Genomic DNA, 10,103 nt, shown 5'->3' with positions numbered 1-10,103 from the left:
TCTCTCTCTTTTCCTACTGGGCTCCGTGGCATTGAGAGCGCGCAGGCGCGGCTGGCGATACGCTGAGCGCGGAGTAGAGGCGCGGGGCGCGCGGTGAGGTGGCCGAGCGGGGTTCGCAGCTGAGGAACGAGGTTCGGCCCGAGCGTCACTAGAGGGCTTGGGGTGTGTGCGGGTGGCTGTCCCGGGAGCTTTCGGTCCCGTAAGGAGAAATCGGCTAGACGGGAAGCAGAGGGGTTGGCCACGCTGCCTGAGAGTGTCCAGCGGCCCCGGCTGCGTGGGGAGCGGAGTGCGTGGTGGTGGGAGTGGGTGGGGGTAAGTATAAGGAGAAAAATTGAAGGAAAGGGCTCCAGAGGCTGAAAGTCCGTACTCAAGGTTTGGCAGGTTGGCGATGCTTGCCAAGTGCACTGGAAGGTGTCCCAGCTTCAAGTTCAGTACCCCCCGCTTGGTGCCTCTGACCCGCGTCCCGGGCCATCCCTTCCCCCGCGCTGCCGTCACGGAGTGCAGAGTTGCCAGGAACGTTCCTCTTCGCGGGGAAGAGGATTTAGGGGACAGGGGCTATCGCCCCAAGCTAGTGCCAAGGAGGGCGTGGTGTTCGTGTGACTTTCCTTCGCCCAGCCCCAGGGAATGTGTCCCCATCTTCTTCTGGTCCATTGTGCTCATGGACATTTTAACAAAGGCGATGACTGTTTTCTAAGCTGTGGCGAGTGACTGCGGGGGCGGATCGGTGGAGGGGGTCGTACGAGGCCGCAGTGTGGCCTTAGGGGGCGGGGAACCAAGGAGGCTGGCATGGGGAAAGTGGAAGGAAGGGAACGACATTCTTGCCTTTTTTTTCTTTCTTCTTCATCCGCGTATGTTGATCAGCGGTTGAAACAGCCTTGAGAGGGATATGATTGGAAATTTGTGTGTTCCGACTTTGGCTGCAGCCATTGGTTTTGTAATTGGGCTGTTTATGTCTTCTTTAAATGTCCCTTCAGGAGAAATGCGAAACTAATGATATTTAAGGGGAAATAATTGAGCGAAAGGGTGGAGAGGTGGAGTGTCAAAACTAAGAGCTAAATTAATCCTTGTGATAGTTATACTATAAATAAAGCCAGACTTTGAAGGATGTGAAGGTGCTGAAGTCAGGCTAAGTGAAAAGTTGATTAGGGTGCTGTTGATTGTTTCAATCAAGAGTGGATTTTGGATGTGTGTGTGTAGATGCTGCCAAGTTTTTGGGCAGACTCACTTTAGAACCCTTAAGAATGATACTGGGGATATAAAACACTAGGACAAATATTGCAATATTTGATAAAGTTCCATGGCTTTCATTTCCAAACTTAGATCTTTATGGAAAATAATATATGTGTTCTCAATCATAGATGTTGCTTTTATACTCATTTGTTTAACTTAATACAACAAAAACTGAACTTCCTCCTCCTCCACCCTTTTCCCTTGATTGTGAATTCTGTTTTATAAACATTTACTTTTAGATTTGAAATGTATTTAAAGGCACAATTCCCCCCAACCCAAGCATGAAGTGAGCAGGTTTCTGTGCCTGCAAAGCAGAGAACGTATCCTGGCTGTTAGTAACTTCTATTTTTTACCCCTCACTTAAATTTTATCCCTTCTCCACCTAAATATAAAAGCACCTTTTTTTCATGTTACTTTTTAATTAAAGTTCTCATTCTCTGTGGTCTTTAGACTCACTTACTGAAGAAACAAATTCCAAACCGCTGTGATTATACTTCCTTCTTAAAAGTTTCCTCACCTAGACTTCCTGCCCATATTCCTGGGTTTTCCTCTAATTCTTTGACGAGTCAGCCGCAGTCATTTCCACTCAGTCTTCTTAGGGTTCTGTCTGAGACTTTCCCACTTTATGCAAGAGACAATAATATGGTGGTCAAGGGCATGGAATTTGGAGGCAACATACGAAAATTCTTTCTCTAAGTGTCGATTTCCTCATCTGTAAAATGGTGATTATAATACTTACCTGATAACTGAGTTAAGGTATATTAACAGCTCATCATAGTATCTAAGTATATTGTCATAATACCTAAAAATGGTAGCTATTTTTATTTGCTGTGTTTCTTACAAGAAACAATTTCAGTAGCAATTAACTTCAAAATGTGGATGTATTAACATCTCCTACCCTGTTCAAACTCCAGTCCTATATTTGTAGATTCCACCCACATATCCTCAGCAAGTAGTCTCAACAAGCACAGTGGTCTTCAGACATCAGTATGCACAATAATCACAAAAATGTGCAGATTTCTGGGCTCCACCCCCCAGAATTTCTGATGTCTGGGATGAGGCCTGAGAATTTTCATTTCTAACAAGTTTCCAAATGATAGCTGCTCGCTCTTGGATCACAGCGTCACTGATCACATGGCATTCAGATGAGTTGGCAAGAATATAAGGGAGAAGAGACCGAAAGACCAAAAAATTATCGAAGAGAGGAGTGTGCTTCAACCTGATTGTATCAGATATCATGTAAAATTTGGAAAGGTTAGGTTTAAGAGGACACAGTTGGATTTGGTGACCAGGGGCCTTTTTGTTTATTTAGTATACACCTCGTTTGGTAGGACATTATCATTATTATGACCAGAAAAACATATGACAGGTATTTGAGATAATGATTCTTAATCTGGGGTGTGCATTAGACTTTCTTAGGGAGGACAGTTATATTTAGTGTCCCTCCCCCCTAATATAAGCCCATTAAACCTGAATTTCAGAGTGTAGAACCTAGGCCTGAAAAAGTTCCAGGACATTTTGATGAGCATCCTGGTTAAGAACCACTTCTTTAGCAATGGTGGCCAGGTAGTAGACTCAGACAAAAGAAATTATTAATTCATGCAGTCTCTCTTTTTTTGCGTAGCCTGGCTACAGGGTTATTGATTTTATAGATCTTTTCAAGTAATCAGGATTTGGTTTTGTTGGTTTTCTCTGATTACTTGTTTTCAATTTCTTTGATATCTGCTTTAATTTTTATTCTTTTCTCTTGATTACTTTGAATTAAATTTGTTCTTCTTTGGCTTTCTAAGATGAAAGCTTAGATTGTGGATTTTAGATTTTCCTTCTTTTCATATCAGATTCAATGCTATAAATTTCCCTCTAAGCACTGCTTTCACTGCATCCCTCAGTATTTGATATATTGTGTTTTCATTTAGTTCAAAATATTTTAAACATTCTCTTGAGAGTTCTTTGACAAAAGTGTTATTTAGAAGTGAATTATTTAGTCACCATGCATTTGGGGATTATTTAGTTACTGTACTGTGTTATTGATTTCTAGTTTAATGGCGTTGTTGCCTGCTCCAGACACTGCATGATTTCTATTTGTTAAGGTGTGTTTTATGTCCCAGAATGTTGTCTATCTTTGTGCATATTCAATTTAGGTAGAGAAAAATATGAATTCTGCTCTTGTTGGATAGAGTAGCCTATAGATGTCAATTATAATTAATTGATTGATGATGCTGTTGAGTTCAACTATGTACTTACTGAATTTATGCCTGCTGGGTCTGCCCATTTCTATTGGAGGGATGTTAAAGTCTACAACTGTAATAGGTGATGCATGTTTTACTCCTTGTACTTCTATCAGTTTTTGCCTCATATATATATTGTGAGGCTTGGTTGTTATGCGCATACACATTAAGGATTGTTATGGCTTCTTGAAGAATTAACCCCTTTAGGGAAGGCAAATGTAATTCGTCTTTACTCCTGTATAGATAAAGATGTTCCCCACTCCCTCCCCCCGGATTCTTTCAAGATTTTTTATCTTTTGATTTTCTGAAGATTAACTTTGATATATCTAGATATAGGGGTTTTTTTTAAAGCATTTATTCTGCTTGGTCTTCTCACTTCTTGGAGCTTCCTGGATTTATGGTATGTTACCTGACATTTATTAGGGGAAATTCTCAGTTATTATTCCTTCAAATATCACTTATTTTCCTTTCTCTATTTCCTCTTTCTGCATACATTATACCTTTTGTAGTCGCCCCACAGTTCATGGATATTCTGTTTTGCCTTTTCAGTTTTGGAAGTTTCTACTGTCATGTCTTCAGACTTTCCTCAGCCATGTCCAATCTACTAGTGATCTCTTTAAAGGGCATTTATTTGTTATAGCATTTTTGAAAAGATTTTATTTATTTTTAGAGAGAGGGGAAGGGAAGGAGAAAGAGAGGAAGAGAAACATCAATGTGTGGTTGCCTCTCACATGCCCCCTGCTGGGGACCCGGCCTGCAATGCAAGCATGTGCCCTGACTGAGAATTGAACCGCCGAACTTTTGGTTGGTAGGCTCACGCTCAATCCGCTGAGCTACACCAGCCAGGGCTGTTATAGCATTTTTGATTGGTAGCACTTCTTTTTTATTCATTTCTACAGTTTTCACCTCTCTGCTTATTATCCATCTGTTCTTGCATGTTGTTTATTTTTTCCATTAAAGCCCATAGCAAACTAATCCTAGTATTTTTACATTCTTGATCTGATAATTTCAACATTCCTGCCATATGGGACTCTGGTTCTGATGTTTGTTCAGTCCCTTCAAATTGTGTTTTTTGCCTTTTTTGTGTGCCTTGCAATTTTTTGTTGAATAGTGAATATGACATACTGGGTAAAAGGATCTGCAAGAAATAGGTCTTCAGTAATGTTGTTGTAAGATGTGGAGCTAGGGGAAGCGTTCTATGGTCCTGCAGTTTGGTTTTAGTGTTTGGAGGACCTGTGCTCCTGGACCGTGAACTTGATCAGTGCTTCTCAGTCCCCCCACCAAGTGGTACAGGATGGCTAGAGGGGGCTGGAGTTGTATACTTCACTTTTCCAGGGTAGGTTAAGGCTATGATAGTATCCTAACTTGTTATGCTCTGGTAAAAATAGGTTCTCCTGACAGCAGTCATTATTAAGAACAACAGAATGTCCTGGTATATTTTAAAATGGTTCCTTCTCTCTTCCCCCACCAGAAGCAGGCAGGGATTTTTCTTTAATATTTAATGTGAGAACTAGAACCACCTCCTGAACATAAATCTCACAAAAGTGTGAACCTCATGTACCTGGGTCCTGCTGAAGAGTTTAACTCTCTGACTTGCCTTGACTGTGCCTCAGCAATTAATCAATTACAATTCAAATTTTCCTGCCTCGACACTGGTTCTCTCAGAGGTTTCTGCTCATGGGGTTCTGCTTGGTCAAGTTGTGATTCTCTGTATCTGTATGTCATGTTTCCAGTTTGGGGGGCGGGGTGTGCCCAGTGACTTCACTTCTCTAACAGATTTAAGATGAGTTGTTTTATCAGTTTGGTCAGCTACTTACTTGTTAGGTGAGAGTTGTGACTTCTAAGCTCCTTACATGCCAGATTGGAAACCTGAAGTCCCCCCTTGCTTTTCTTGAGACTTTACCACCTAACTGTCTCTAAATATGTTATTTTTGCCTGTTTTGAAGTTTATGTAAATGGGATCATCCATATATGCATACTTCCTTTGCTCATCATTACATTTGTGGAATAAATCCATTAGTTTGATACTTGTGAAACATTGGTGTGCATGTACATCCCCTGGGGATCCTGATTTAGGAGGCCTGAGGTGGAGCCTGAGATTCTGCCTTTCTAACAAGCTCCAATATGATGCTGATGTTGCCCTGCCATGGACAGTACTTGGAGTGATGATAAGTTCATTCCATTTTCAACAGTTTAATATGCTTTGAATACTTCAGGAAATGTACTGTATGAGTTTTCTCCTGGAAGAAGAAAAATTTAGAAGACAGTCCTTTAATTGTCTGTCAGGTATCATTCTCCAGAATTGGGAGCTAGGAGGAAACAAGTTATCTCATATTTTAAATGGATATTGTCATCAATACAGTAACTTGAAGATAGCATCTAAATAAAATATTAGCAATATAGTCTTATAAAATTTCTCACATTGCATCTTTAGTTGTAGATAAGGTTTTGTAAACTCTATTCTGTTCAGCTAAATTTTAGGGAAGGCAAAATTAAAAAGGACAAATCGGTGCAGGTGTGCGCTCACCTAGCTATGTATGGGAGTAATAGACAAGATATAAAGCTTTCTTTTAGGGCTTTTAACGGGAAATAAGTGCAGTGTTTGGTTTAGATTTTTCCACTATTCACAGCGCTTATAGGACAACCTCTTGCTATTGCAACACCTTTTCTACAATGGCAAAGTGATTTATTTGGTTTTCCTGAAAACCCGGGGGACCGTAGAAACAATATTGTCAGTGCAAGTTGACTTTTACAATCTGCTAAGGAAATGGCTTAATACAATACATGTCAAGCTTTATTTAACTCAGTATTTATTAAACACCTTTCCTGTGTAAGTGGTGTGTGTACTAGCTTTACCCTTTTTAAAGTAGAAACAAGTATTTCTCAATAATGTTATTAAGCACAATGAAGCGAGGGTCCAAGTGCCACAAGGCAGGGATAATCAGAGCTCTTAAAAATGCTCAGTGGTTGCTTTACTTTCTCCATTATTGAGGAGTAGTAACTGATATATACTTATTTTCAAGCTCATTTACATACCGATGAAGAATTTTTATATTTTTTAATTGATTTTTCAATTACAGTTGACATGTTATATTAGTTCAAGTGTACACATAAGTGATTCAACATTTATATACCTTACAAAGTGCTCACTCTGGGGTCACTTAGAATAACAACTTTCTCAACAACAAACTTTTACAGTTTACTTTCAGTTTTAGTTTGTACTGGTTTCAGCTGTTGATGAACTTTTTATTATCTTCTTGAAAGGTTTGGCAATGAAATGGGCCAGAATTTGAATAAGGATTTGATCTTCTTAAGTACATTTTGCAGTACCTCAGAATTTAGAACTTAGTATTTCTTCAGGAAAATCTGTTGTATTTTACATCCCTGACTTGGACTAAGTTCCTTGTGTTCTATTTTTTTTTTTTTTTTTTGGCCTTCTTTTAAAACTGTCTTTAGGAGCTATGTGTTATTTTCTGGAGTGCTGGGTGAGCAAACTCCTCCGTTTGAGTGACAAAGCCTTGTTATTCAAAGCCCTGTATGTTCTGTGTATCTGCTCCAGTCTGTCTCCATTGTGCCTTTTCTTTGTGGTTTGGATTCTGATGTTCTGCATTCCAATTTCGTAAAAAAAAAAATTCCATATGACTAACTTGCCACAGTAATCCTCTCTGACATGTTTGCTTCAGGGAGAAAGCTGGCAAAGTTAGAAACACATGACTAGTTTTAAAATGTGCTGTCACTGCAAAAAGAAAGTTAATGGAATATGTTCCTAGTTTTTTTTTTTCTCTGTTAGTGTTACTCATGGGACCAGAATAATGATTTTGGCAAGCATCATTTACTTTCCTATGTAATTTTATCATAACTTCACTATCTCACTCATTTTTCTCTAGGATTTAACACAAAAATATTATTACATACAGAAGTAAAAATGATTTATTTAGGCTCATAAGCAGTCTGAAAATGCAAATGTTTTTCTTACATTATAATCAGAGACATTGAAATTAAGAACAAATGGACAGTAACCAGAGGGGAGATGGGAGGGGATAATGGGGGGAATGGTGGGGAGGGTTTTCAGGAACAACTGTAAAGGACACATGGACAAAACCAAGGGGGGGTGGAATCAGGGGAGGGAGGTGGGGATGGCTGGGGTGGGGGGGGCAGAAGCGGGAAAGGCAGAAAACTGTACTTGAACAACAATAAAATTTAAAAGTATTTTAAAAAATAGGAATTATATTACAAAAATCATTATGTTCTTTGGATTTTAAAGTTTCTTTTAAATGAAAATGTTGACATTAATATTTATTATTAGCATTTATTTATATTTCTTTCTCTAAACTACAAATATTCACCCATTTTATAGAATTGACCTTTGCAAAGTTTTTAATAGTCCATTCCCACTGCTCGTGTCTAAGTTCAGGGATTATTACTTGTTTCTTCGCACTCTAATCATGTCCTTTTTACTGGTCCCTCTGGTCATTTATTACCAGTCCCCAAAACCAAATCTGCTCATCCACAGATACTGAAAGCTTCTCAGTTTGCTTCTAGAAGCACTACCCTTCACAGTGCTTCTAGAAGACCCCATCCACCTCTATAGACCTAACCACTTTCCCAAAGGTTGTATATGCCTAACCCTTCTGAGATGGCTTCCACTTTTTCTGTTCGTGTTCCTCATTTGCATTGCAGTTCCTAACGGTTTAATTGGGGCTAGCTCTCTGCAAGATTCTCTACCTCATTAGCCAGGAGTCGGAGCATCTATATTATCTTTATTTACTTGGCCTCTGCCTGGTTCCCAGCACCAGGAATCAGGATGCTGAATATTCCGGGACTCCTTGTCACTAGAGTGGGTGGACTTTAGTCTACTTTATCAGGGCTGATAACAAGAAGAGGATAGCAGGGCCCTTTGAAGATCAGGGAGGGGCCTGTGGAAAATCCTCTGTAGAATGTGGTTCTGTTTTTTTTTTTCCTGAAATCCAAATTCACTCTTGGCAGCTTTGTCCTTCACAGGAGTATACTTAGAGTTCCTTATTCTGAAGATTGCCCAAATTATTTTTTTTTCTCTTCTCTCAAGAAATTACAACACATACCCTGACTGGTGTGGCTCAGTGGGTTGGGTGTCATCCTGCAAACCAAAAGTACCCGGTTTGACTCCCAGTCAGGGCACCTGCCTGGGTTGTGGGCCAGGTCCCCAGTAGGGGGCGCACGAGAGGCAGTTGACCGATGTTTCTCTTGCACATTGATTTTCTCTCCCTCTCTCCTTGCCTTCTCCTCTCTCTAAAAGTGAATAAAGAAAATCTTTTTAAAAATGAACTGCAACACATAGGTTATCTTCCTCAATAATAGTAATAACAACAACAACAAGGGCAATAACCCTTCTAAATTGTACCAGATATTTTTTCTTTCATTATTTTTATTACTCTGTACAGTACATGGCATTTATCCCCACTGTATAAGGAGGACACTTCAGAGAGGCTAAGTGCCCAGGTCACTTCGGAGTATGTGGTGGAGCTGGAATTCTAATCTAGGTCTTTCTGACACTAAATCTTGGAGATGTTTTTAGAAGACCCTGTTGCATGAGGCCTCTCCCCATTCTCATTTTACACATTTGGGCTGCCTTTCCCCATTGCCCATTTTACACAGTAAACACACAGTGAAACTCTGTGTTTGGAAGGTAAAGTGTATATTGAACACTTACTATGTGTTCATTTAAAGCATCACATATGGTCTAGCAAGCATTAAGTACTTAATGAATGAATGAATGAGAGGATGCCATATAAATTACTTAGAAAGGGTAATCTCTGTGCACTTAACACAGTGGCAGGCATATGGTAGGTGCTCAAAAATATTTGTTGAATTAATGAGATTATGTATTCAGATGTCATTGAATTAGATTAACTACTGTACGCCTCTATTAAAACAGATGATGATGAACATAAGTATTTGAATCATAGATCTAGTCATGTGGTAATGAAAAGCTAGGTTTTAGTAGATACTTTTTCCTTTGGATTCCTCCAAAGAATAATTGATATCATATGATGAACTGTACTTGCAGAAGGAGGCTTCATTTACCCGCTTCATCTTAGTGGAGCTTTTACTTATTCACTCCCTAAAACACCTCCCTTGACTTCTGCCCTTTCCCCGGATAATGCCATCCATTTTCATGACTTCAGTTTCATTCTGCACACTGACAATTCCCATAGCTCTGTCCAGTCATAATTTTTCCTTGAAGATCCAGGGTCCTATAAATGACTGTCCATCTTAAACTAAATGTCTTAAACAGAACTTCTCTCTCTGCCCACTGTGTGTGTGTGTGTGTGTCTGCTGCTGCTTTATGCCCCATATTGTTAAAAGGGAAGGAAGGTCTGTATTCAAAATGAAGACCTTGGGGGTAAAAAGCAGCCTGAATATAAGCATGAACGTGACCATATGGGGTTCCCTTAACCACTTTGTTTGAGAACTCTGTCCTCGTCTTAGAGTTTAACGCCCCTAAATTTAGAGGTTTACAGTAGTCTGTAGCACCCTCTCCAAAGGAGTTTTTCTCTCAGTGCTTTTCTGTGTCAACCGACTTTCTACTCCTTACTGATGCAAGCAGGGATGGCAGGGGAGAGAGGCCCCCTTCTCATTACCTCCTTTTCTCAAGCATCATGTATG

The 10,103-nt window shown here is 39.8% G+C and overlaps 1 protein-coding gene across 1 annotated transcript in view; it reads left to right on the top strand.

Moving 5' to 3' along the window:
• The first annotated feature begins 11 nt into the window (after positions 1–11).
• PRRG1 (proline rich and Gla domain 1) overlaps positions 12–10,103 on the top strand; it is a 94,321-nt gene continuing 84,229 nt past the window's right edge. Inside the window, exon 1 of the mRNA XM_024557568.3 lies at positions 12–131. The gene's annotated coding sequence lies outside the window, so the exon portion shown is untranslated. The remainder of the gene's footprint in view (positions 132–10,103) is intronic.

This window comes from Desmodus rotundus, chromosome X, assembly GCF_022682495.2.
Source record: "Desmodus rotundus isolate HL8 chromosome X, HLdesRot8A.1, whole genome shotgun sequence".
NCBI lineage: Eukaryota > Metazoa > Chordata > Mammalia > Chiroptera > Phyllostomidae > Desmodus > Desmodus rotundus.
This window is presented reverse-complemented; position numbering and strand designations above follow the sequence as displayed.